The sequence below is a fragment of the Struthio camelus genome, chromosome 5 (assembly GCF_040807025.1).
Source record: "Struthio camelus isolate bStrCam1 chromosome 5, bStrCam1.hap1, whole genome shotgun sequence".
Taxonomy (NCBI): Eukaryota; Metazoa; Chordata; class Aves; order Struthioniformes; family Struthionidae; genus Struthio; species Struthio camelus.
Genome location: NC_090946.1, coordinates 73,982,857 through 74,008,088, shown reverse-complemented (window position 1 = coordinate 74,008,088; position 25,232 = coordinate 73,982,857). Strand labels below are relative to the sequence as shown.

Genomic DNA, 25,232 nt, shown 5'->3' with positions numbered 1-25,232 from the left:
TGATATATGGCAATATGATGTGGCATCTTAAATAGGAGTCACCTTATGGCAAGTCGGAGCTATTCCAATATGACATTTAAAGAAATCACTTCTCAGGGAAAGTTGATTGGTTTCATAACAGAAGCAGCAGGGTTTTAAGGGCTCCTGTGTGGGGGAACGGGAACAATGGGCAGCTTGAGATCATCTCTATTTTTGTTTTGTTTTTTTTCCCCTCTTATCCATTCACTTAATTTTTGTGTATGTGCATATTTCTTATGAGAAAAATTACAAGCATGCTTAAGCAGAAATATGATCTCACATGGTCTGAAGAATTCAATGCAACATGCATGGCCGGAGGGCTGTACTTTGCCTTCCAAACTGTGAGCAAATTCCTTCTCTCGATCCTCTGTGGTTGTTATTGCAAGGGCAAGACAAAAATGTTTGGTTGAATACCATAGATGCAAGATTTTCTTAAGCAGTGTTGCTCCAGTAACCATCTCTGCTTTTCTTTGCCTTCCTTTTCCCCCAATACTCCGCTCACCTTGCACATCTTCACATCCAGTCCGTGGTTGACTTTGGCAGTCGCTTCCCTGCAGAGTCTGTTCCACACAGCACTACAGTGTCCCGAAGGATTTGCGTGTTCAGCAGATGCTTTATAGAACTTCTTTGATTGGATAAATTTCAAGCCTTTCCAGGAAAATCTGCTTGATATTTAGTTCATTGAGATTTTTGGATTGATATTTATGAAGAGAAAGAAAAGGCTGATAATCCTGATTCAAATTTAAACCTTAATTTAAGCTAAAAAGAACTCTGATTGTATTTATCAATGACATTCAACAGCAATGAGGAGCTCGCTGATTAGTGAAGTGCACAATTCCTTGTCTGAGAGACTAATTAAGCCATGGTTTAGAGACTAGGCAACAGGTGAAGAACAAATGAAAAAAGAGAGGGTGTTCCGATATGGTTTTCATCAAATTAATGTTTTTTACTGGAAATTCAAGATTGTTGAATTTTCTGTACCAGCCTAATAAGGCCCTAAATAAGGCAAATAAAGATAGATATTTAGGTTATAACCGCTCGTTGCATCTCTAGCGGAATTACTACTGTTATTCTCATAGCCAAAAGTGTTTGCTGTGCTGACCAATACTAGCTCATACTCTTCCTAGTTAATGAAAATGTCAGTTGTGCCTGAAACTATCTAATGGGTTTGTTGCATTCAATTCCAATACAGGTTTTGCCTATAAGATGGAAAGCTTTGATGAAATATTTAACAGATACATAGCAAAAATCACAGTTCCCTTTAAACTGAAGCGTATGTCCAGCGTTACACCCACCGCAGATGTGAAGATTTTACAGCAAGAGTACCATCTTGGTTTGCTGGCCTGCAGGGAATAATTTACCAAATCACTTGCAGAATCACCCATTTTCTGTCCAGTATAACGTAAAACCACATTCCACTGTACTGATCTTCAGTTATGCTCTTCCTTTGCTAGAGACTGGTAGGGAAGAAGGTTATGAATATGGATGAAAAGGTGGTCACTGTTAGGACAAGCCAGACTGCTTCTGTGGGGTCAATAGTTGGGGCAGCTTTAATTATTTATAGCATACAAGCTGTCAGTTGGAGATTTATATGCTTGTCAGGCATTTTAAAAGAACTTATCAGAGCAATATTTATTTCTTTGGGGGAAACAGTTGGATTAGCAGCACCTCAGGAGAATAAGAGTCATCAGAAAGAGTCCAGCAGAGCAGTATTTTCTAGGTGTAGCAGTAGCAGATTCATTACATGCAGTTTCTTAAAAGCTTCAGGATACTTTGGGATAATCTTCTTTAGTCAGCAGGTGCATGAACTCCCATGTGTCCACATTCATTAAATCATCTTAAAACCCTGCAAAACATGCATTAGCCAGCTACATACACATGCTCAGGGCTGTCCTCAGCATCAATTTTACAAGGAGGAGCTCCATCCATTGCAGGTGAATGGAGAGATTCCTACTGACACAAACTCTAAGGCAAACTGGGTGCAGATTGTTGTATCATTTCGACACTTCTGAGCAAGTCTGGATGACACAAGAATCCCAGTTCCAGGGCGTTTTCATGCTGGCGAGATGAACTTTGAACACAAGCTGCGGGTAGGTGAGGTGACTGAGGGAGATAATGTGCTCCTAGGGGTTGTAGGAGACTGAGAGGTAGCAACAGCAGGTAGAACATGGGAGTTCACCTGCTTTGCAGCTATTTTCCCTCCTATCCTCTTTGGCACCCCAGTAGATTGCAAGCTTTTTGGAGCAGGGGCTGTCTTTTATTCATTGTTTACACTACGCATTGAACTTCTCAGCATTCTTACAAAAGAAATAATCATTCAACGAAATGCTAACATATATATGGTAAAGTTCAAAATAAATCTCTTAGGGACTCTAGGTCCCTAGGTAAATTGAAGAAACTTCTTATTAAAATTTAACTTTAAAGACAATAGAGTAGGGAGGGGGGAGAGTTAAGGCTGGCTATATGGTCTATAATTTCTTTCTTCGGTAGCAGCTGCAAAGAAAAAAAAAAGAAATTGAGTGATATCTTTTACTCAAAAGATCACATTTATAACAAGAGGTCTCATTAACATAAGGAGAAAATGAGTAGGAAATTCTCCAGTGTGTAGTTTGGCTGCTCCTGTGATTTGTTGTTCAGCCATAAGCTGGTTGCTCAGGACACGTCTGAACAAGGAGAGGAGCTGAGGTTAACTGCATTCTGCAGAGAGCTCACCGTGCCTTTTCACAGTGGATTCAGCAAAATTTATGCAAGTGTCTTTTGCAAGTATTTGAAGTGAAGGAAAAAGCAATACAATACTATCCTGGTGACACAGAAGGATTTTTGAAATTTCTACTTAATACTTTAAAGCATTTTGTGGTCTGACTAGGGTATTGGCCAATTATTTGCCAGGTTTCTTTGTTTCATCCCGAAGGACAAGAAGTCACAGAGAAATATGGTTTATGCTTTCCTTCCCCTCCAGCCTTTGCAAACAAAAATGGGCACAATAGTTTTGAAATACATGTTGTTAGCTGCTTTAAAGCAAAAAAAAACCCCACCCCAAAATAGCTATCTTATTTTAAAATATGTTTCTTTTTTTTCCTAAAGGAAAGGGAGACAGCATAGGAGGATGAGACTGCCTGTATTATTCCTGGTACGTTGCAGAGCCACAGCACGATGAAAAGGAGAGGCACTGGGTTAGTGGAGCCTGAGCACTCCGATCGCATGAACCCTCCGAATGACAGCAACACAACCTCTTCCACACTTTGCCCTGGTCAAAAAACATTAAGCACAAGTCCAAGTTTGTGCAGGAGGACAGAAATCTACATGATGTAATATAACCCTCAAGAATTGGTATCGGCAGCTTCAGAGCTCTAATCACAAGGTCAGGGTCATAGAACAGAGTCATTGACTGCGATAGCAATGATGTCATTGATCATTTGACAATTACTTCCTGTGCAGTTTTATAATCTTGTGCCATTTCCATTAAAAAAGGTTCTGAGTTGTGTTATCATAGCTAAGCCATTTGGTTCCATCTCTGCAATACTGCTGGTTAATTTTTTACATTAGCAGCACTTAGAATGTGTGGTGCCTAGAAACCACTTCTTAAAAACATTGTATGAAAAATGCTCTCCCTTGTAAAATAAATTTAAGAATGCCATTGGCTTAAGAAAAGTGCTGTGCTGCCTCATAGACTAATTTAAAACTTGAACTGCAGCCATTTTTAGCTTTAACCAAATCAATAAGACCATACGCTGTATCAGTCATTGCCCATTTCAATCTTTGAAGCCATTTTGGCATCCAGTAAAATGATGCCAACAGCCTGGGAGGCTGAGTTAGTCCCTGAAGATCCTTTATGATTTCAGTGGGCTTTTTGTATTGCTGCAGTCTTGAACAGCCCAGTCCTAAATAGGTCACAGGTATCTTAAATAGAACAGGGCACTAAGCTGGCATTTGGACCTAGCTGACATTTGAGCTGACACTTATTTCAAAAGCGTTAGCAGCGCTAGATGGAAATGGTAAAACTGATGATGATGTGAAGAAGATGGAGGTGTTCAATAAACATTTTTGTTCTGAATTTGGAAACAAGTAGAATCACGCACTGATGCCATGAGGACAATGCATTTTCCATCCCATTAGTAACCAAGGAGGCTATTAAACAGCATTACTAGGGATAAACATTGTTACCTTAACAGATCCAGACAACTGTCACTGTCACATCTAAGGCAAATTGACTGAAGAGATCTCTGGCCCACTCCCACTAAATCTTGGAAGACTGGAGACACTTTAGAGGACTGGAGAAATGCTGCATTTGGGTGAATCATTAAAAAAAACAACAAGGGCAATATAAGTCATTCTAAGCCAGTTGGTTTAGCAATTCTGGACAAAGCAACTGAATACTGGTATAGAAGTCAGCAAATAAAGAATGTCAGGGTAAATAATATGAATCAAAGTGATTTTATGGAGCAAAAAAGCCTTGGGATAGAAATCTGATTTTCTCATTAAATCATTGGTTTGATTGATAACAGTAACTAAATAGGTGTAAGATATTTATCTTTTGTAGATTGCTTGGTCATTTGTAATAGTCTTATTATAAATTACCACAACAGCTAATAACATTAAAAGGAAAGATAAGTGAATTAAGAACTGACTAACTGGCAAGTCTTAGGTAACAGCTCTCAGGAAAGACTTAGAAGGAAAGAGAGGTGTAGCAGGGTTCTGGAGGGGCTGGCACTGGAACCAACACCAGTCAGCTTCTGAGATGAGTGCTTTGTATAGTTCATGTAAAATTCAGTCCAGGAAAAAGAAAGAGGAATTTCACAGTTTGCAGGAGTGCCAAACGAAGCCAGTGTTGTGCCACTGCCTGGTCTCTGCATCCGGGTTGGCATGAGCCCAAACCAAAAAAATGTCATCCTATAACCAGCCACTAGCTCATCCCTCGAGGTACACAAAACACAGAGCATGTCCCCAGGCGGGCGTAGGGTCGCCCAGGAAGGTGGCCGCCCCCGGGGACAGCTCAGGGTGAGAACAGGCTGGGAGTAGGGCCAAGGAGCCTCCCTGCCTGCTGCATCAAAAAGTGCACTTGCCATGCTCGGATGCAGGAGCAAGCTGATCTGAGCGATTCCCCAGCTGCCTGCAGATCAGGCACCTGCAGGGCCCGCAATTTCCCCTCCAACCCTCTCTAACCAGAAAATTGCCCGCTGGCTAGAGACGGGCTTTATCCTCCCATGCTTTGGTCTTGGAAACCTCCCAACTCTCTGTGCCTTGATCCAGCTTCAAGGACCCATGGGAGCTCAAAAGGGTTGGAGTTTGGGATTCTGGGTTTCGGTCATCAAAACAGTTGCAGTGGGAATATTTAGTGAAGCTGAGTAATGAATCTGTGCTCTGACTGCTTTTACTGGGCGGCATAAAAACAGAAAGCTAAGAAGTAAACATTGATGTGTTGATTTCATTGCACAGTGAGATTTCACATCCCTGAGAACTTGTGCTCCAAACTCCCCTTTGGTGGAGGAAGAAGGGCAGGAGAGACTCTGAATACCCTAACGTAAGTAAGTGTGGGTCTCAGGAAATCTGTTTACATTAGCAGAGGATCTGACTGTTTGCCTTTATTCTATCACACAGAATTTCTCTCTATATAATTTCCACTCCTGCCTAGCAGTAATTACTTTACTATACATGAAGGATTACAAAGCTATTAACGTGGAAGGAAGAGAAAAAGAAAAAGCACGAACATGTGGGAAAGACTTTGAACACTAAATTTCTTTGCTAGTTAGAAACAAAAGTGCATATTTAGAAGGTTAATTAACAAGAAGTCTGTCTCAAGGCAACTTCAGCTTACTACTCATAGATACCATCAGAATTCATAAATTTGCTATCACAAATAAGAGGATTTATTGACTGCACACTGCTACATGGCACTATTACCTCTCTGCTGCTTTGGAGTATACTGGTAAGTGATGTTCAGAAAAGCCACTTGTTCCAGTGAAGGAGTGAACACATGCTGACTTCAGCAAGGCCAGTTCTCACTCTGTGTCCTTGTCTGTCATGGACATTCATCACCCCACATTCAGAGACAGGTTCAAATCATGGTCTTTGCTATTTGAAGGGAAACTCAAAGCTCCTGGCCTGAAATTAGCACTGCCAGCTGTGTTTTGGGTCGCAGGCCAGTGCAGCATGCCAGCCTTTGCTGTGCTCTTGACAGGAAGCAGGATGGTCAAGTCTACCATGGCTCCTACTGGCCAGGGACCTGCCCGCAGCAGACAGCAGACAGCCACAAACCAGCAGAGCAGGAAGAGCCTGTCTGAGATTAGCAAGAATCCAATGGCTCCCACGCGCTCCAGCGAGCTACGGCTTTCCTGGGTACCGCGATGGTCATACCTGCCAGACGAGAGGACACTGCTACAGAGTAGAGTGTCTCTCACCACAGCCAAAGAAAAATGCAAAAATACGTGCATGTACCTGCTCTGGGTATTCTCTCGACTGCCACCTCTTTGCAGCTCAGGGACTTCCTGAGGTTTCTCTGTATTAAATAGCCTTTTGTGAATTTGTCCAGCCTCTCTTTGAACTCATGATAATTTTTATCATCCACAGCATCCCGTAGAAAGGAGTTGCACGGATGAGCACACAGCATTGCACTGAAGACAATAAGGTATATGGGGCCAATTTTTGCCTGCCACAAACAGCATGAAGTGGGATGGGGGTGTCAGGAAAGGCAGAGGGGATCAAGTAACACTATTTGAAGGGCTCACTTTATTTGAAGACTGTTATAGATCAGCTTACACCGAGTTTTCCTTCAGGCCTTTATGCAATTATTCTGATTTCTTGGCACTGAGCGCTAATGATTCACCTGAGCTGAGTCACACACAAGGTGATGTGGCTCTGGAAAGCTTCCCACAGCATTGCTGTGCTCAGCAAAGCTGGGAGGGGAATACAAAGGATCGCGCAACTGCGAAGCCTTCTAGGGAAAACGAGAGGCTTAAAAGACGCTCAGCAGCCATCTGCACCGATCACAACCATAGACTTTACAAATTAAGCTTAGCTCCTTTGCTGGAGAGAAGCAGCTTGTGCATACCTAAGACCTGAAGGGAAGTTCATAGCTAGCAGGCTGAGATTTGAGCACAGAGTGGGTGTTGGGAAGCTAGGATGGATTTCCACAAAAAGGACAGAAGCTGAGGAGCCAAAGAGCAACACAGAAGTGACTCGGGAACCTGCCCTGCTGCATCAGGCAGCAGGGCAAATAGCATAGGCCAGAAGGACGAGTGAAAACTTAGTTAGGAAGGCAGAGATATGCAAAGGTGACAGAGGCAGCGCCACGTAACATGTAGTAAGCAAGCTGATAGTCAGTGCTGCTGGTGGCATTGCACGTTACAACAGAGAGTGGAAGGTCATGCAGCGCTCACCAGCACCCGGCCCAGCACCCGTCTGCACGCAGCCAAGACACCTTAGCTCTCAGCAGGGTGTGATGGGCAGTGGTGGGAAGCTGCAAGGTTTTGCCTGAGGTGGGAAGGGTAAGTCCAGCAGCAACTCCCCTTACCACTTTTGCACAGCAAAACTGCAGCCTCGACTGAGTATTATTAAGAGGCTTTTTTTTGGCTGAATAACATATCATTTGGCCCACCAGTGGGGCATTCATAATATGCAGTTGTTTCCATTATCCATGCTGTCCTGGTGAACCTCCAGAAACTGCTGCTAGTATACACTGCGTGCAGTCTGTGTGCTCTCAACATGAGATTGTTAGAGCTTAGCTAGAGCACGGGCGTGACACCAGGCAGGACGTGAGCTGTCAGCCCTGTATGTCCCTGGACAAATATTCACATATATACATACGCCCAATGCACAAACCCACCCCAGCTGCAGGTGGAAATGCATTAGCTCCCAAAACTCAGCAATTTGCGGTTAAGTTAACACCTTGAACAGGCAAAACCCAGCCTGGCCTCGGTGACATCAACGTTTCTGCTTTGGTTTTTGAGATCTGTGTTGCCTGAACCTGTTTATCCTATGTCCATGTCTACCATCTGATTAAATCACAAGTTAGCAAAAGACATAAAATCAAAATGATGGTATATGCCCAGCAATTCTTTTTAAGGTATTGAAACAGTTTGCCTATAAAAAACTGTAGATGTTCTCACCAGAGCCACCTACCTTGCCTCACACTCATGGTATATGCCCAGTACCTCCCACAAGGTTGATCTTTACTCAGTTAATTGTAGTTCTACCACATTAAGCATGTATTTTAAAATTTTGTATGCCAGGCACCTGCCTTAGATTGAATGTACTTAAGTTTATTGATGTCAGTGAAGATGGTAATATGGAAATACTGAATTGTTGCAGCTTGAAAAGGCTGTTTGAAGTAGATTGAGAAAGGAAGCCTGTGGTATAAGGGCTTGGGACATATGCAGCTGGTCCAGGTTCATCCCCGTCCTGTTCCTGCTCCTTCGTGTTGGCTCAGCTGCTCTGAAGACTCAAGCAATGGGAAATGGCAGGCCTAGGGGTATAGGCAGCATCTTGGCCATTTCCATTTTGGGTCATCTCTTAGTATGCTTGAGTGAGAAAGATGGGTCAGGTGTGGAAGAGAGACAGGAATAAAGACCAGACTCCTGCTAAATCTCACAGTCTTATTGAAACACATGACATTGCTGGAGTTTCTGAAGAGAGAGGGTTGCCAGAATGTAATACAAGCAAGACTTTCCTTTTTTCCTTTCTAGTTTCTTTTTTAGAAATAGCTAAAGAGATTTGGCTTAAATTATGGGCCTGAGGGAAACAGAGGAGGGAGGATTTTAACCCAAATGACTAAGCCTTAAACGGAATATAACTAAGTGAAAATGGTCTTATAAGGGGAAGTTGCAAGTAGCACTGCCAACCTCACCTATAAAAGCTATTATATCAACTGAGCTCAACATTTTGTGATTTCAGTCTTCTCCAAGATTTGTAATAGGCTGTAGAGTTGTTACTTCATGTATTTGATCACCTCTGGAGATATCCATATTTAGAAAGTCATTTGGACACTGCCTAAATGAAAGAAGGGAATTTAATATTCCCTTGCGTACAGTGTGCTTTCTTTCTAAGTTCTTGGTTTTGCTATTATTCCTTGAGCTGTTTCCACACTGATTCGTCATAGGGCAGCATATGAATACCACAATGATTAGTTTTAAATAAAGATACATAAATATTTGTATATCCTAATCCATGCTTAATCGAAAAAAACCCTTAAAGAGTCTTTGAGCATATGAACTCTATTTTCTGCAAACTAAATAAGCGTATTGTAACGCCGCTCACCAGGATAAAGATGGCTTATACCTGTCTAGCTATTCTTCCTTCCGAAAGTTAATACAAAAATTGTTATGATCTCTTTTATGCTGATAACTGCGCCTGCATGAAGGAGGGAGAGAGGTGAGGAATTGTCCTTCATAGTGATGCCAGTAGAGTTAAAGAGAAATAGAAGTGGATATTGCTTCTACCACCAGATAATTGCACTGAGGGTGCAATACAGAGGTGAAATAAGAGTAGGGAATGCCTTAAAAATGAGCCGCCCTGTGGCTGCCAGCTTGCTATGGGATAAATGGAGGACCGGTTCCAGTCATATCAGTCACTCAGCATTGCCATTTGATTTTCTCACTGCTCAGCATTTCATGTTCCTCTGCTAAAAACCACATGCCTTCAAATTTCAGGTCCCTTTCCCTTCCTCATTTCCCCTTTTTAGTACAGTCTTCCTTACGTGTGTTATAAAGCGTAGCTACTGCCCGGGTTGAGCCTGGTCCTCCATTATCTTCAGGCAATCACATCACAAAACCCCATATGTAAACTAATCAGGCTCTAGCTTGAAAATCACTCCGGGCTTCTGCTCCTGTTACTCATCCCTACAAGGACACACTTCCAGAAGTTTGTTGTAGAAGCTATCTATCTCATTTCCAACCAAAATTTTTCATGGGATAACCTGGATCCTCCGGTCCTCGTGCCAGCTTTGAAGCCAGAAGATGGTCACCTCCTTCTGCCGCCACAGCTTGTAACCCCCCGCTGCTCCACAAAGTGGCTGAAGACAGAGACCACGGCCACCTTCGGCTTCCTTTTGCTCAACAGAGCCCTGCTGGCGCTCTCTAATTTCTTTCACATGAGAGAGGATCACAGAAGAGAGTACTCCACGCTGTGCTAACCGGTGCTCTGCAGTCTGACGCTGCAACGGAAATGGTCGTCCGTCCTCTTCCTCACTGGGGCTGCTATGTGCTGCCTTGGACACCCCTCGCTTGTGCTAGTACAAAATTTACAGTGAGCACATAAGCCAAGAGAAAAAAATCAAAACATTTTTAATTTTATCTCAGGTCAGGTCCTCAACAGAGGGCCACTGGCCACACGACCTTCAAGCGCTCGTCTCTCTGTTGCCTCCTTCTACACGCATCTTCCTTTAACACGGAGAACCAGACTGATGCTGAGACCCAGATGAGGTCTTCCCAGACCCCTTACCATGACCTTCCTCCTTCCTCGTTCCTACTGGAAGTACATCTCCCCTTTACACCCATGCAGTAAACAAGCCACTGGCAGGGCTGTGCTGCACTGCTGGATCTTAGTCCTCCTGCGTTTAGATGATGCGTTAAAGCATTTTCTTTCTCAGTTACTTCTGAGCATCAAGCACCCGTTTCACAGCAGAACTGACGTTACGGCTCCACAAGCTCACCCTCAGAGACACTGAATTTCATCCTGTTCTCCTACTCCTGCCATCCACACTCCACTATGATGCACTGGTTCTCCCTGCACTGGCAACCCACTCCCAGTCCCCTCCTTGAGCTGCTGCTCCAGCAGCTCTCCTCAAGGCCAGCACCTTCCCGTGTTCTCACGTTCCCCCAGCCACTTTCTTACCCCACCAAAATACGTCTACTAATTCCCATCTCCATGCATAATTTCCTGAATGGCACTTTATCAGCTGCTCTGAGAGACAAGGCAGGCAATATATAAATGCAGCAAGATCTTATCTGGAAAAATCAGTTCTTTTATCAAAGAAAGCTAGCAGGGCAGGCTGGCATGGGCTCCTTCTGGTAAACTCTGCTGCACGTTATCGCATTTTCTATTTGCTTCCATGTCAGTAATTACCCATCCCTTCAAAGTTTCTTTCAAAGCCTTTCATCCCACAGAGGTTAGATTAATCTAACCTGATCTCACCCCTTCTCTCTACTTATTTCAAGTTTGTGCACACTAATGGAGTATTTTAGGGGCCCAATACTTGCCCTTCTCCAAATCAGAGCGCATATGCTGCCTTCCGTTACTGCAGAAATTTTCAGTAGTGCGTTGCCACATGCGTTTCTCAGAGAACAGTAACAACCAAGAACACCGTGAGAGCGTGCTCATAGTGCACATACACACAGTTATGATTTCAGCAGACTTTCTGCAAAAGAAGACGGGAAGAGAAAACCATGTCCATGCAGGGACTTTGTTGGAGAGGGGTAGTTTGTTAGCTGAAGAAAGCCAAAGCACAAAGGTGCAGTGGGAGGGGTGGGGAAGGAAAGAATATATTCTGTTGTCCAGGCATTGGTACGTAATAGGTTGTAACCAGCCATGTGTCTGCCTGTAATATTTACAGAGCTCCCCACCATCTTTTAAGTGAGCGCACAGGAGTCCTTAATTTGTTTATCCCCTTTTTGAGGCAGGGAAATTAAACTTTTTCCATTTTGCAGGAGGAAAAATATGGCACAGAGGGACTAGATTCGTGTCATATAACACCATAATAGCATAAATACATATAACAGCAATGTAATGGCTATTTTAAAATCTTTAGCTGCGTTCTTCATTATGCACCACTTTTCACAGGGCAGTGGAAATCAAAATATCCCAGTGCAGGAAAACTGTTTACTGTTGCTGAAAGCACAAATTAGGTTTTCGTGGCAAAAGGAAGAGCTCTACAACCTCAAAGGTGACTTGACTTACCTTTTCTAATTAGCAAAATGCACTTATAGGAAAAACACACCCCTTAGAGATGGTAATCTGTATGCAACATGCACTTTATCTCATTTCAAGATGCTTGTTTGCAGTCAGTCTTCAATTTTTAACATACCTGACCACTTAAAAGTATTTAACGTTATGAAATGGTTTGTTCTCAATTAAGCTCAGAGTTTTATAGATCAGAACTGCGCGCCTGTGTCGCAAAAAGGCTCGACCCTGCGAGATTTTCGGTGCTGTTAACTCCTGTTAAAGCCAGCCTTTTATGTTAGCAAGCATTTACTGCCTGTGTTTGTACTTCCTCCCTTATCTAATATCTTGCGCTGCCAGCTGCACCCGACCTCGCTGAAGAGTTTTGGTCCTGTGCTCGTGATAGTGTCATTTTTCCTTAATGCAAACGGGCATGGGACAGCTAAGTACTACCTTAAATATGCGCTAGAGGATGCTCTTGGGTCATCAGTGAGAGACAACCGCCGCCTCCTGCTCTTTAAATACGCAGCCGTTCGAGGCTTAGAAAGCGTTTGGAGGCTTAGAAAAGGCTTAGGCAGTGTTTCAAGGCTTAGGAAAGATAAGGAAAAAGTGTTCACATAGGGACAAAAGTGTAATGTAAATGACAAAGTACTGACAAAACGACACCCCCCTGCTTTTGCAACTGTACTACCACTCAGTACGTGTTTAAAATATGCATGCAGAAAGACAGGGATTTAGACAAGCCCAAGAGTTTCTTTTCTTTCTTTCTTCCTTTCTTTTTTTTTTTTTTTTTTGGAATTACCTATTCATTACATATTACATGGGACAAGTCATAATATGGACAGCGAATAGGGGGCGAATGTCAAATAAAGGACAGTCCTAAATCCTGATGTGCTATGGAAGTTATTGGTGACAGCAAAGAACAAGGAAGAAAGGCAAGGAGGAAATCAGGGGTTGTTCTGCATTTCTGCAAACCTCCCAGTAAGGAAAGGGCTCTGCGCAGAAGGACCATACCACAGCGCCCATCACACGCTGGGCAGGAGCTGCTGAATCCCTCCCCCTGCCCCCCCAACCTCTTTGAAAATCCCAAATTTGAGACACGGAGGCTCTCTGCTCTCCAGCCACTCAGAGCAGGGAAGGATCTCAGGCCCACAAGCAGCTCTCGGGGCATCTTTGGGGCATTTCTGGGTACAAGATGCCCTCACACAACTTGGAGGACAGAAGCTGCTGGGCAGCAGAATGTTTGAGCGCACATTTAAGCACCTGAGTAATTCTGTTGATCTAAGCTTACTTCTATGTGTAAAATCAAGATACATAATGGTGACTTCCCTCCCATCGGTAACAAGTGCACTTCTGTAGAAATATGTGTTTATACCCAAACACTGGTTTATAATGGCAATAGTGTCTCGCTCTCCGCTGTGGTTTTGTCTTCCTAGTTTGAAAGACGTTCTCTAAAAGCACCTTTCCGAGCAAACCACATAATTTTACAGTATGAAAACCATTGCAGCACACTGGAACAAATCCAGTGTAATGAAACACCTGGGTACAAAAATGTAGACTGGCAAGTAGGATTCAAGCTAATAATAAAAAAGGTATTTTTAAATGAAGAGCTTGGAATTTCAGGGCGAGCTGTAAAATTCAGGGGGATTTTTGTTTTTTAAAAACAGCCCTAGCGTTCTCAGAGCAAAAGAGAAAGGAAAACCTACCACGGAAAGCCACATTCGATTCACCATGAGCTGTCTAGAGGAGACTTTGTCCATAATAACCATGCTGAAAGTCCTGCACGGGTGGCTTTTCAGGGGACCAGAGCCTGTGAACCCGCAGCCAGAAGAAAGCTTTCCCCAGAGCAAGGCTGGTATCACCCTCCATGCTGGACGATCTGACAGCAATCCTTCATAGTTCATATGAGAAACTTTCTGTTCTTTGATCCTATCTGAAGGGAAGGTTGGTTTTGAGAAAAAGCCTTTACAAAGCTTGAGGGCAAATTTATTAAAGCTCTGCTGGGGACACATGGGGGTGCCGGTCTCGGCACTGGAGTTCAGCTGCCCCTTAGGGCTGCTCGGAGCCACGCAGGGCAGCGCGCTCCTCCTAGTGTAGGACGTCCCAGTTCCCACAGTCCAGCTGAGATGGCTCTGAAAACATTTCTTATCCCCAGAGCAGCACAAGTGTAAATCTCGTGACCAACGGCATCTGCTTTGGATGGGACTAACCGTACAAATAGCACCGGAGTGCGGGAACCAGGGACCTCAGCGATGGGCAGAGGTATCTTGGCCAGGACTGCTCCTGTGCAGCATACACTCGGAGCCACAGGCAGAGTCGAGTGCCTTTGTAACATACCCCTTCTCCCCCAATTTTTTTCCGGTTGCAACAGATATTTTTGTGTGCCTACACGCATGAAGGGTTTGGGGCCGCTAACTTGCAGGCTGCAATTCAAGGTCTTGCCGCAGCTCAGAGATGGTCTGAAACTCTCAAACTGGAATGAAAACTTCTGCTCTGAACCTCAAAGTCCTCATTCAAATTTCAGCCTTTTTCCACAGAAAATCTGTTTTCCATATAAATCCCCAGATACCCTTTCCGCCCCCAAAGTCGTGCTAAATGTTTGGCCTAAGCAGCTCCATGTGGTTACAAATCCAAAAGGCTAATGTGTGGAGAAGCATTTCCTTTCATCAGTTTTAAATTTTCTGCCTTTTAATATTGACTGCACCCTTTTTCTTGCATCATGGGAAAGTAATGTTTAATGCACAGAGCTGGAAATAGCCCAAGACCACCGATTTGTTTTGCGAGGACCAGCGGGCTGCCAGCAGTTTTAAACAACTGTTGATCACCAACACCAACAAATTCCAAGCAGATTACCAAAAAAGGGCAAGGCCAAAACCCATTTGTAGCCTATAAAAACAGATTCCTCAACTGTTGTTATGGTGAGTAATTCAACTTGTTTGCGGATGACAGGCAGAGCAGATCTGTCAGTTACTGACAGGAGGAGAACACCCAAGACCAAAAGTCGGACCTTTTTCCTTTATTTTGCCCAAGTAGTTGCTAATATCTCAGCCAGCTTTTCCGAAGAAAAAATCCAGTCAATCCTCTTTTATTTTGAAATTAAGCAATCCAGCACGTTGCTACGTGATAGCAAGGGGACTCCCGGCTCAGGTCCCCTTTCCTACTATCACCTCCTTACGGATGGATGCCACCACAGCCTCCCCACGAGCCCCAGGAGAGGGGTGCCCAGGGACTGGCAAAGGGTAGAGCTTTCACGCCAATCTTTTCCTTAAGAGACTCCGAAGCACCCAAAGCAAGAGAGGGCACACGCCTGAACCCAGCCTTTCTGAGAGCCACACAAAGCTTTTCTGTATTGAGCCTCCAAGCACAGTTTTTGCTCCTGTTTCTGAAGCAAGACAACTCAAAAAAGAAACTCCCAGACAGGCAAGCAAGCCGAATTGCTCCACTCATTCACCTTGCTGACGCTGGGCAATGAACCCTCCAGCCCTGGCTCCCCGGCTTTCCCCGGCCGCACTGCGCAGAGGATGAGCGGGGAGGCTGGGAGTTGGTCCCCGCCAGGAGAGCGCCATGGCCCTTGCCTAGATCAGCTCTGGGAAAGGATGCCACCGTGCATACAGCTGCTCGCCTTCCTCCTTTGACAGCAGTCTCTGACAGGTAGGAAATAACTGTTTGATAATCCTAATAAAAATGCAATTAAAACTTAAGCATTACCACCCAAATCCTGTGCTATGACAATGTACAGAGTAAGCTTAGACCAGATTAGCGCACGGCTCCCAGCCGTTCCACACTCACATGGATGAACTCGGCGCTTTGAAAATAGCTGTTCCTATAACCTACATCTTCAAATAAAACCTGACATTTTATTTTCCTCCTGGGAAGACTTGGGGTATGGGGGACACAGGCTCATCAGAGGCAAGACAGCTTAGGGCTAAAACTCCCGTTTATTGCCCATACGTTCATATAAGCCATATTACAGCTAGACAGAAGGGCTGAAAAGAAGCCCGCTGAGATAAGAAGCCCACTGAGATAATATCTGAGTAATATACATGAAAAAGCAGTGTTTTGGAAAGTTATCTAAAGGACAGCAGCCTTGCTAAGGCTCAAATCTGCTTCCGTTTAAGTCAGCAAACACTAACCCCAGCTGAATTATTTAGTGGAAATTTCTTCACAGATCCGTTATTCAAAATCTTTGACTGAAAGAAAGACCAGTTATGATTTTTTGTAAGTTTATGGTCAAGAAACCTTAAACAGGTTATTATAGTGGAGACACTTTCACTCCTCTCACCACAGGCACAATGCTAACGCTGTGGTTGAGACGGAACTTTGAATACGCATTTTCTTTGGTAAAGGGAAAAAAATTGTTTTGGCTTTACATATACAGCCAAATATGGACATAAGAACACTTTGTAAGTCAGTTCTGAGATATTATTTTCTATTGAATCTTGAAAACAGCTTTTTTTACAGCTGATTTATAGTTTTCACATCATCTCCTTATTCAACTACTCTAATTTCCTCAGACAAAATTCCTCTCTGGGGCAAAAAATTCCCTACTTCATCCATGCTCACAGTTATCTTTGCTTTAAAAAAGCTTCCACTTTCATCACGAACTTCTTTTTCGTACGCTTCCCACACACATTCAGATGGGCACTTATGCACTTTCATAACCTCAGCAGCTAAGATTTTGTTTAAACATCACTTGACTCAAAGATCTCCAGAGCAAGCCAAATTTGTTGCCTGCTGTATACAAACTTAAAATCAGTACAGGTCTGTTTGTATTCGTGTGTCATTAAAGACAATATTGATGAGCTGGTGAAAGGTAGAAGTGGAGCAAGGCATCGAACGCTTGAAAACAGTCCAGGGACAATTTTATACTGAGAAGGGAGCTGTTCTAGCCTAAAGGAGCAGAAAAAGAAATTGAAAACACTAGCAGAAGTGCAGGCAGATGCGAAGGCAGCCTTTGAATACAGAGGGGGAGACGAGGGAGGAAACTGAACTGCAGGTTCTGCTTGTTGTCAGCTAAAAACAGCTAAAAACAGACAGGCAATTTTCCCATCCCATTTTATTTCCCTTTCTTTATGCTTATGATGCAAGTACATATTAGCACGATTTTAAACAAAACTCAAATTGTTGCATAAACGCAAGTTCTGCACATAGTCCAGAGGAAAAAAAAGGGGGGGAAAGGAGTATATGAAAATCCAATATTTATACAACTGGTTTGTTTAGGAGTATAGAGGTGATTTTGCTACCTTTCTCTCTAACAAACAGCTGAAAAGATATTATTCCCTCATACCTCAAAGGGTAAAAACTTGACCAGAATTAGCTCGAGGATGAGAGAAGAATCTACATTCTGTGAACATTCATTTCAAAGATATCTTCGAACTAATTTTCCATCTATTTTCCCATCCTTTTTTCCCAACTTCCGTGTATAAAGATGGCTGTGGTGATGGTACCCCGATACTTGGGCAGGAGGGTTCATCTTGGCTTGCTAATAACCAGCTGTCCTTTCTACGCTGGAGGAACAGCTTTTAGTTTTAGTTCAGCTTGTTGCATAGCTTTACACACGCACAAATACACAAGGTTTCAGGAACTGCACAGTAGGCCTAGTTTGATTTTTAAGGGGTAGGAGACGATATGGAAAACAGCACATCAAGAACCTTACGCGACCCAAGTTTCCTCTTCCCACATCCCACGCGACAAATGTTTCATACCCTCAATTTGGTTTCTGGGTCGTTCTGGCCTCAGTTTCAACAATGGGAGAAACGGTGAGGGCTGGCGAGGAGTTTTGCAGCTTGACGATCTAGACCCTGATCCACACCACTTCGGCCCCCTTAACACCCACACGGTGCCTGATTTGAGGTGAGCCGACCTCACGCAGGAAACGCATCCACCCCGCCTCCAGTTGCTCGCAGCAGCTTTCGGTACAGAGCCAAAGCACTTCCCAGCTGGGTCGGCAGGGTGAGATGCTGCAAGGCGACATCCCATCCTGTTGAAAGAAACAGCAAAATTCTCCTTAATTTCACCATTTCACCCAAATATTTTCCATTGTTTGTTGTTCTAGAGAGAGGGGGCTTTATATAGGAGATCACAGCATTACCGAAATAAATTTATTGCTATTGGCACTATCACAGTCAAGAGACAAACACTTTCTGTTATTTACCCTTCAAACTCCAGTCAATATTTACTGCATTGTCTTCATTGCATTAGTGATGATGTTCAGCTCTGCTGCCTGCCAAAAAGCAAGTTAATTTAGCTCGCTGATACAACTGAAAGCAGTTTGAACTCATCTACATCCCTGTCTATCGGTGTCCAAGCAGACACCACATCCATCCTCACATGCATTAATAAAGACTTTAAAAAAAAAAAAAAAGAAAAGAAAAAGACCATCAGTTCCTTCAGACCTGAAATAACATGCATCTGATCCCCTGAAAGCAAAGGGACAGATAGGAACGACCTCGGCTGAGGAGGCACAACGCAGAGCATCTTCCCAACGGATCCCCAGGTCGTGACAGAGTCCTCGCGCTCCCCTGGAGCTGGGCCGGGGGCAGCAGGAGACACCGGAGACTTTACTCCAGCAGTTCCCGCACAGCCCTCTCTGGCAAACTTACGTGCTGAAGAGAGGTGGATCAATTATTCATAAGTTCAAATGCACACTTTTATTACACCAGATGTTTCTCCGAATGTTTGACACTGCCCATTAACTCACCCTTTAATTTTAATTGCTTAACTAATGGCTATATCCAAGGTTAAATGAGTTTAAATCTTCATTCTTTTCTTATGTCATTTAATATAAAGATGCTCTCTGACATAATGGGAGAAGGAACTGAACCAAGTATAATTTCTGACAGAGTACAAACAAGTGGCCAGTTAATCCTCCCTGGGCCTGCCCAGGGGCAGATGCACCACACGGATGGGATTTTCTCTACAAACAGCCAACGCTGCTTGGCTGGGCGCAACGCGGGGCCTCGCGCTGCCAGGAAGCGGCGTGGCGCGAGCGCCGTTCCCGCGGTCGGTCCGTAGGCACGACGCGCTGCGGAAGCGCTCGCTGAACGCGGTAGGAAGCGTTTCTTTCCAGCAAACTCTATCGGTAGCTTCCAAACCGAGAACTCGAGTTACATGAGTAATTCGTGTTTATACGTTAAAGTGATGCTCGCCCGGCACGGTGCTCCTATCCTTCCTGTTATAAATATTTATAACATCAGAAAAACAGAGCCCACGGGCCGACCGGGGAAGGAGTTCCTGTGGAACAAGTGAGTTTCATTTTTCTATTTGAGATAGCGGGGAGAAATTCATCTCTGGGAGGATGCTACTCCGAAGACGTGCCGGGCTGCAGGGCAGGAAAGCGCCCAGCGCTCCCTTGCTGCTGGGATCACATTTTTCCAGCTGATTTCTCCACTTGTTTTATACCAGGCAGGGCTATTAGCCGGTGCCCAGCGTCTCAGCGCTCGTACTAGTTTCTGTGGCGCACGTAGCTGGGCTCCTGCTCTCTGCCAAGCCCGTACACGCCAGGCTCGCTAGCTCCACGAGCTGGGATCCCCCAGGCATTAGCAACACAGGTGCCACTAAGGCTGCCGAAAGGAGCGTGCCCCTTGCCCCTCACCCCGATTCACTCGCTTAGTCGCAGCGGTTTGCCACCAGGATCGCCCCCTCAGCTCGCATGGCACCCGGCAGGAGACAAGACCAAGACTTTTCTGCAGCACGGAGAGGCATAAGATAGCGCTCACCATCACATGGGTAAGTCACGGCCACGTTCCACCGTTCTTCTAGCAGAGACGAGATCTTAATGGAATTAGTCTAAGTAGTTCAGTCCTGATCTGCCCAAAGGAAAAAAAATACGAGTACCAGTGGGATTAGCAGAGAAGATCTAGAGGCGGAGACATCCCTTCCCTGCCACCAGGAACTGCGAGCGCCTCGGCACATCTGTCCCCCAAGAGCCCGCGAGGCAGACACCTTTTCTTCAGCATCTCACCGCAATAACGGCATGAGGGAAGGAAAGGGGAAGCAGGCAGAAAAATAAGTGACTTTTTGCCAACGCAGAGGAGAAAAGGAAGCATGTATCTTTCCTTTCTGGCTTTCTTGCCTTCCTCTTTCAAGAAGTAAGAGAGCATAGACTAACGTATACCATGCTCAGTCCAGATGCCAAATGTCTCTGTTGATGCACTCTGTGGAGACTGCGAGGTGAACACAAGTGCAAGGGCTACAGGAGGCTAATCTCAGCTTAACAATCTGGTCCCCCTGTTGAACTATGGCCAGCCATGATCTCAACGTACCTTCGTGGAAAGAGCTACTGCATCTTCCCTGTCAAAGTCTACTCCACCCCAAAATGGCACCAAGGAGAGACGGCTAAAAACTTGTGACCTTCCAATTTTGCATGCGTCAGGTATGTTTCCTAGCCCCAACACTTCTTACCAGCTGAACAAGTCTACAGGAAACAGAGCTCTTTCATTTCTAAGCTGAAAAAAAAGTTCTTAAGTTTCTTTCTTTTCTTTTCTTTCTTTCTCTTTTTCTTTCTTTCTTTTTTTTTTTTTTTTTTGTGCAAACAGGCTCACGAGGACTTCCACTCATTTGGATTTGGCTCTGGTTCAGCAGCGTTCGGTAGTGACAACCATCAATCCTGCCAGACAGCCGATGGCACAGACTGCTAGGAGTGGGCGATCTCAATTTTGCAGCTACACTGCAATTTGCGTGCGTTTCAACGATAGCTGGCAGGCAGCCAGGCGTTTAACATCGTCCTCCCACCCAGAAAGGTGTCTCTACAGAACAAGGTGCCGGGATACGCGAAGGCTGCCAAGACCACGGTGCGAACCGTGCCAGTCCTGCAAATAGATGCAGGATCTCAGAGCTGTTAATCCTACACATTTCGGTGTCACAGAGTTCACTGGTGAGATTTTTCCCACCCACCAAGTTCAGCCTGAGTGGTATTAAGTTTAATTTTACGGATGGTTCAGTTCATCCCAATTTTTGGCAGAAAAGGGAAAGGTTGCATGAAGTATTCCCTTCCCTTCAGCCTGCAATTTCAAGGTCCGGCTGAGGACAGGCTACCAGCTAGCCCATACCCTTTTGTGAATATCAGATTTCTGAGCACAGAACTGAGGATTTCATTCTTTGTTCTTGAACTCATTCTTTCCATCACAGGGTCCAGAGGAATGTAATCTCTCCAGATGCCAGCACCTCTTAGGAAATTGTAATATAGCAGCTATGCACTTTAAGTGGCTTATTCATACACAGAGAAAAGAATAGTACTATCCTAGGGGGAAGGTTTTGAAATGGTGCACGGCGACACAGTCCCCAGGACAGGCAGGATTTACTTCAGCTGAGGATCTGTCCCCAAACACGCTCATTTTCAAGAGGAGCAGCAGAGCTTGCATTGATATTTCACTCTCGGTTTGTTTAAAGTCTTTTCTTGCTGTTTAAAACAACCGGTGCTTCCTTCCTGGGGAGGGAGGCAATGCTTTTAGGGTTACTGTAAATAACCTGAGGCAGAACAATTGGCTGAGTAAATTATCCTGTCTGCTCACACTAACAGACTCCACTGAGCTACTAGGAACTTGATCATCTCTTTTTCTTCTTACTGCTGTTAAAATGAAATAAAGATTTGCCCAAATGCCCTGTTTGGGACAAACCCAAATAAATGCCTCAGAGAGAGCAATTCCAAGGAGCATTTTCAAAAATCTCATTTAACAACGCAGAATTAAGAGGTTTGTCGAGAAGAGAAAAGCACGCAGGAGAACAAGGGAGCCCAGAGAGCCGACTGACAGATTACCACCCGACAAAGCTAACAGGCAACTCCGAACGCTGCCAACGCAACTGCCCGCCGAGCCTGCCAAGAGCCAGATGCTGCTGCCGGCTTAATATCCTCTGGCGCTCGGTAACCAGGCCTCCACACCGGTCAGCCTACGAAGATGGAAAAAAGGGGATGCAGGGGTAGTCGGGCCCCTGAGAGGCGACCACCAGACCTCGTGTTGGGCATGGCATGCAATGACAAGAAAAGGCCTAGAGAGAAGCATGGGCAGTTCTCTTTGGCAAAGAAAGAAAACACAGCGTGTCTACTTCTTATCCCGAAAGTCCTCCGGAATCACCTCCAACAATTTCTGAGTCTGTTGGGGAAGCGTCTTCCCTCAGTATGCAACACAAACAGCAACTCTCAATGGGGGGATAGCAAATAGGTCAGACGGGAAGAAGTTACACCTAAGCAAGGGGGTAAAGCAGCGCATTTTGCGGCATTAGGAACCAAACCGCGTGTAGTCAAGAGCTCACCGCTCACCTCCCCCAAACCAGAATTTGATTAGTATCTAGCTCCAGCGCTCTGACTGCTCTGCAGCCCCCATTACGCTGAGAAAAGGGCGAGTTAACACAAAAGCACCGATGTTAACATTACCCTGGAATGGAAGTAGCATAAATACAAAATATTTGTTTCACTGCTACTGTGCAACATCTGTTCTCAGCAACTTAGTCATTTTCCTCTCTGCCTCCCTCGGGGTTTCAAAGTACATAAGGAAGTGGGAGAGACTCGCAGGTAGCCAAGGCTGCTGCGCCCGCCTGAAAGTTGTGCAATAGCAGAGCCCATTCAGCAGCCTTTACATAGGCAAAAGTCTTTGCTAGGGCAATGCCGTTTGCCTTATCAGCTTCGCAGGATGCTACGAATTAACCAGACATGAACCAGCTCAACTGTGTGCAGGCATGAAAAAGCTCAGGGGATGGCAAACCCAAAGAGTTTCACGTAAAAGGGTGCGAATCTAAAACTGTGCTTAGATTTCTTTTTTTTTTTAACGCCATGAACCAGACAGTTTTGGCTACAATGCGGAAACCCAGCAGTACAGTGAGAACACTTGTTCACTACATCTATTTTCCTTCCACAAAACCCGTCAACACAATGCAGTTGTAAAAGGTAAGTGAGTTTGTGCCAGGTCGTGATGTGGAGACAGGCTCTCCAAGGAAAATTCCCAGCACTGCCATTTTAGCAACAAGACTTATAGATATGTCAGCTTGAGATGGCTATTAAGAGATCCAGATAGCATGACTGTGCACAGCACCATCCTGTGGGACACATTCAGGGTTTTTTTCCTTCATTCTTGATATCCCTCTTCCCTGCCTTCCATCAAGTACATACAGCCACGCTGCATATCCTGAAGACCTAGTAAACAGATACACACACACACAGAGAAAAGTCATATTCTGAAGAACAATTTATCAAGACAGATCTCTTAGGCTTCCTATTCTGAAAGCAGTTGATATTTGTGTTGGGTCTGGAAAAAAGGAAGAAATAAAGAGCTATCACCTTTTATTTGAAGGTGAATAATAAAGTTTTGCAAGAACCCGCAAGGATGCTACTGGAGGCATAGTGAAACGCCACAAGAAAGTTTGCTGTGCTCATACTGTACTTCAGAGCAGCATTCAGTACGTTTTGGCATTTGTCAATGTTTGCAAATACTGTAGAATAAAGCGTTGTCTGATTTTTTAAATTCTAGTTCTAAAAGCAGCAAGGCTTAAAAAAAAAAAAAAAAAAAAGAAGCCCCCAAAACAGGTGGCTTTTGTTGCTGAAAGTCTCAGGCGACTTTTTAGAGGTAACAAGAGTTTCTGACTCTGCCGATCATGAGGAGTTAAGTTCAGCGCTCAGGAAGTATCGCAGTTTCTCTGCCGTGCTGGAACACAGTGCTACCGAGAGCCAGAGTACCTCGTGCCCTGTCACTACCAGGAACAATAGGAAGCAGTGCTATTATCTTCGTTTTATGGCGAGATCAAGGCCCAGAGCCTTGCACTCTGCTCCAAAGCCCAATTGCTCCTTTTGTGTTTGAGCCTGGAAAAAGGACTCTTCCTTTCCAGAAGCTGTCCTTGTGCCCTGGGTGCAGCACCGGGCTCCTGTGGACCTGCCAGCTTTGGTCTTCTAGCTGCACCAGGGCTGCTGACAGCAGGACAGGATGCGTGCAAATATTGCTGGCTTGGGCCTCAGCAAATCAGGCATCCTTCGAAGTTGGGAAGAGCAAGTTCAAATCCTGGCAGGCGGTGAAAGGCCTAAAGCTCTGGCTTCCTCCCTTCTGGACAATAACTCACTGGCGCTGAGTTATTGCGCCAAATGGTACTGCAGACCACAGCTCCTTTCGTTCCCCAGCTGTGACAAGGTATAGACGAAGCAAGGTCTGATGCATAAGGCAGCACCACCTCTGGACATGTGGAGCTGGAGAGCTTTTGGCCCTCAAGTCTTGTGGTAGGAACTAGGATCAGGCAGCAGCTGAGCTCCCAGGCAGTGCTCCATCAGACCTGCTTATCAGCTAGAGTGAAACTCAAACTCAGATTTACCCAGGGTTTTAAGTAAACTTGCCATGCTCATTCTGAGTCAAGGAGCTGCAACTTGTCTCCCTGGGTGTAGGAGATGCACCAGGAAACAAAGCCCTGCCCAGACTTGGCAATGACAGTGCACAAGTAATAGTGTCATAGTCACATGCCACCTCTCCATCAGCCTGCGGTACAGTGGCAATAAGGGTCCTTGCAGTGGTAGGCAGACCAGTTCTTGCAGACCAGGTGCTTCCTGTAACCCCTTCTTAGAGTCACTGGATCCATCCCTCTCCAGCAGTGAGTTTTTCCATCAAGCACTCAACATACATCAGCTGAAGCACCCAGACACTGCAAAGCAGACTGCAGGAGGGACTATAACATTCACTGACCAACTTCAGCACACCAGTGTCCTGCACTGGCACTGCTGCAGTCTTACAGGGTTAGTAACCGCTGGAGGAGTTTGCTTCCACCCAGCTCTCCATTTTCCTTGCATGGTATATTTCAACACCCTCCCTCAGATTTGCTGCAAGAAAAACGAGTTTCATTAGTTGGAGGCTAAGTGGGTTATTTCCAAAGTCAGAATTTGAAAATTCAGTTTGAAAGTTACAGAGAGGAAGGAGGAGGCTACCGCGTTTGGCTGCCCCCTTGAAAAACGTCAGTGGTATTCATTAAAAAGAGACAAGTAACAAGAGAACACAACCTACTTTTGGTCAAGTAAAACTAGGCTCATAAAAGTTTCCTGGAGAACAAACACATCGTTAAGGTCTTAACCTTGCAAATTTTACAGAAAGGCAAATCACTTTTGCATGTATTGACTCAACAGCTCATTTCTCATTTTGTCCACCTACAGCCAGTGCTTATGTCCCAGGGCCTTCTGTATCTTTGCTGGCTGTGAAATAAAACACTCAAAGGCACTTTAGAATAAATTCGTTCCACAGTTTGGCTGCTTTGCTCAAGACTCTGCATCAGAGTCTTTCTATTCAAAAGAAAGTTTGGTCAGTTCCCCAAATAAGCTCCTTTTTACAGCTGAGTCATCACACTGTCAGTAGAGCCTCCTTTCTTAGCCACATAGGAAG

General features: G+C 44.8%; 1 long non-coding RNA gene across 1 annotated transcript; it reads right to left on the bottom strand.

Moving 5' to 3' along the window:
- LOC138067536 (uncharacterized) lies at nucleotides 1–19,802 on the bottom strand. Its single transcript, XR_011141679.1, has 4 exons — nucleotides 19,608–19,802; nucleotides 17,595–17,869; nucleotides 4,183–4,300; nucleotides 1–2,511 (listed from the first exon to the last, which is right to left on the bottom strand). It is a non-coding gene; the product is annotated as an uncharacterized lncRNA (long non-coding RNA).
- Between the last annotated feature and the right edge of the window lie 5,430 nt (nucleotides 19,803–25,232).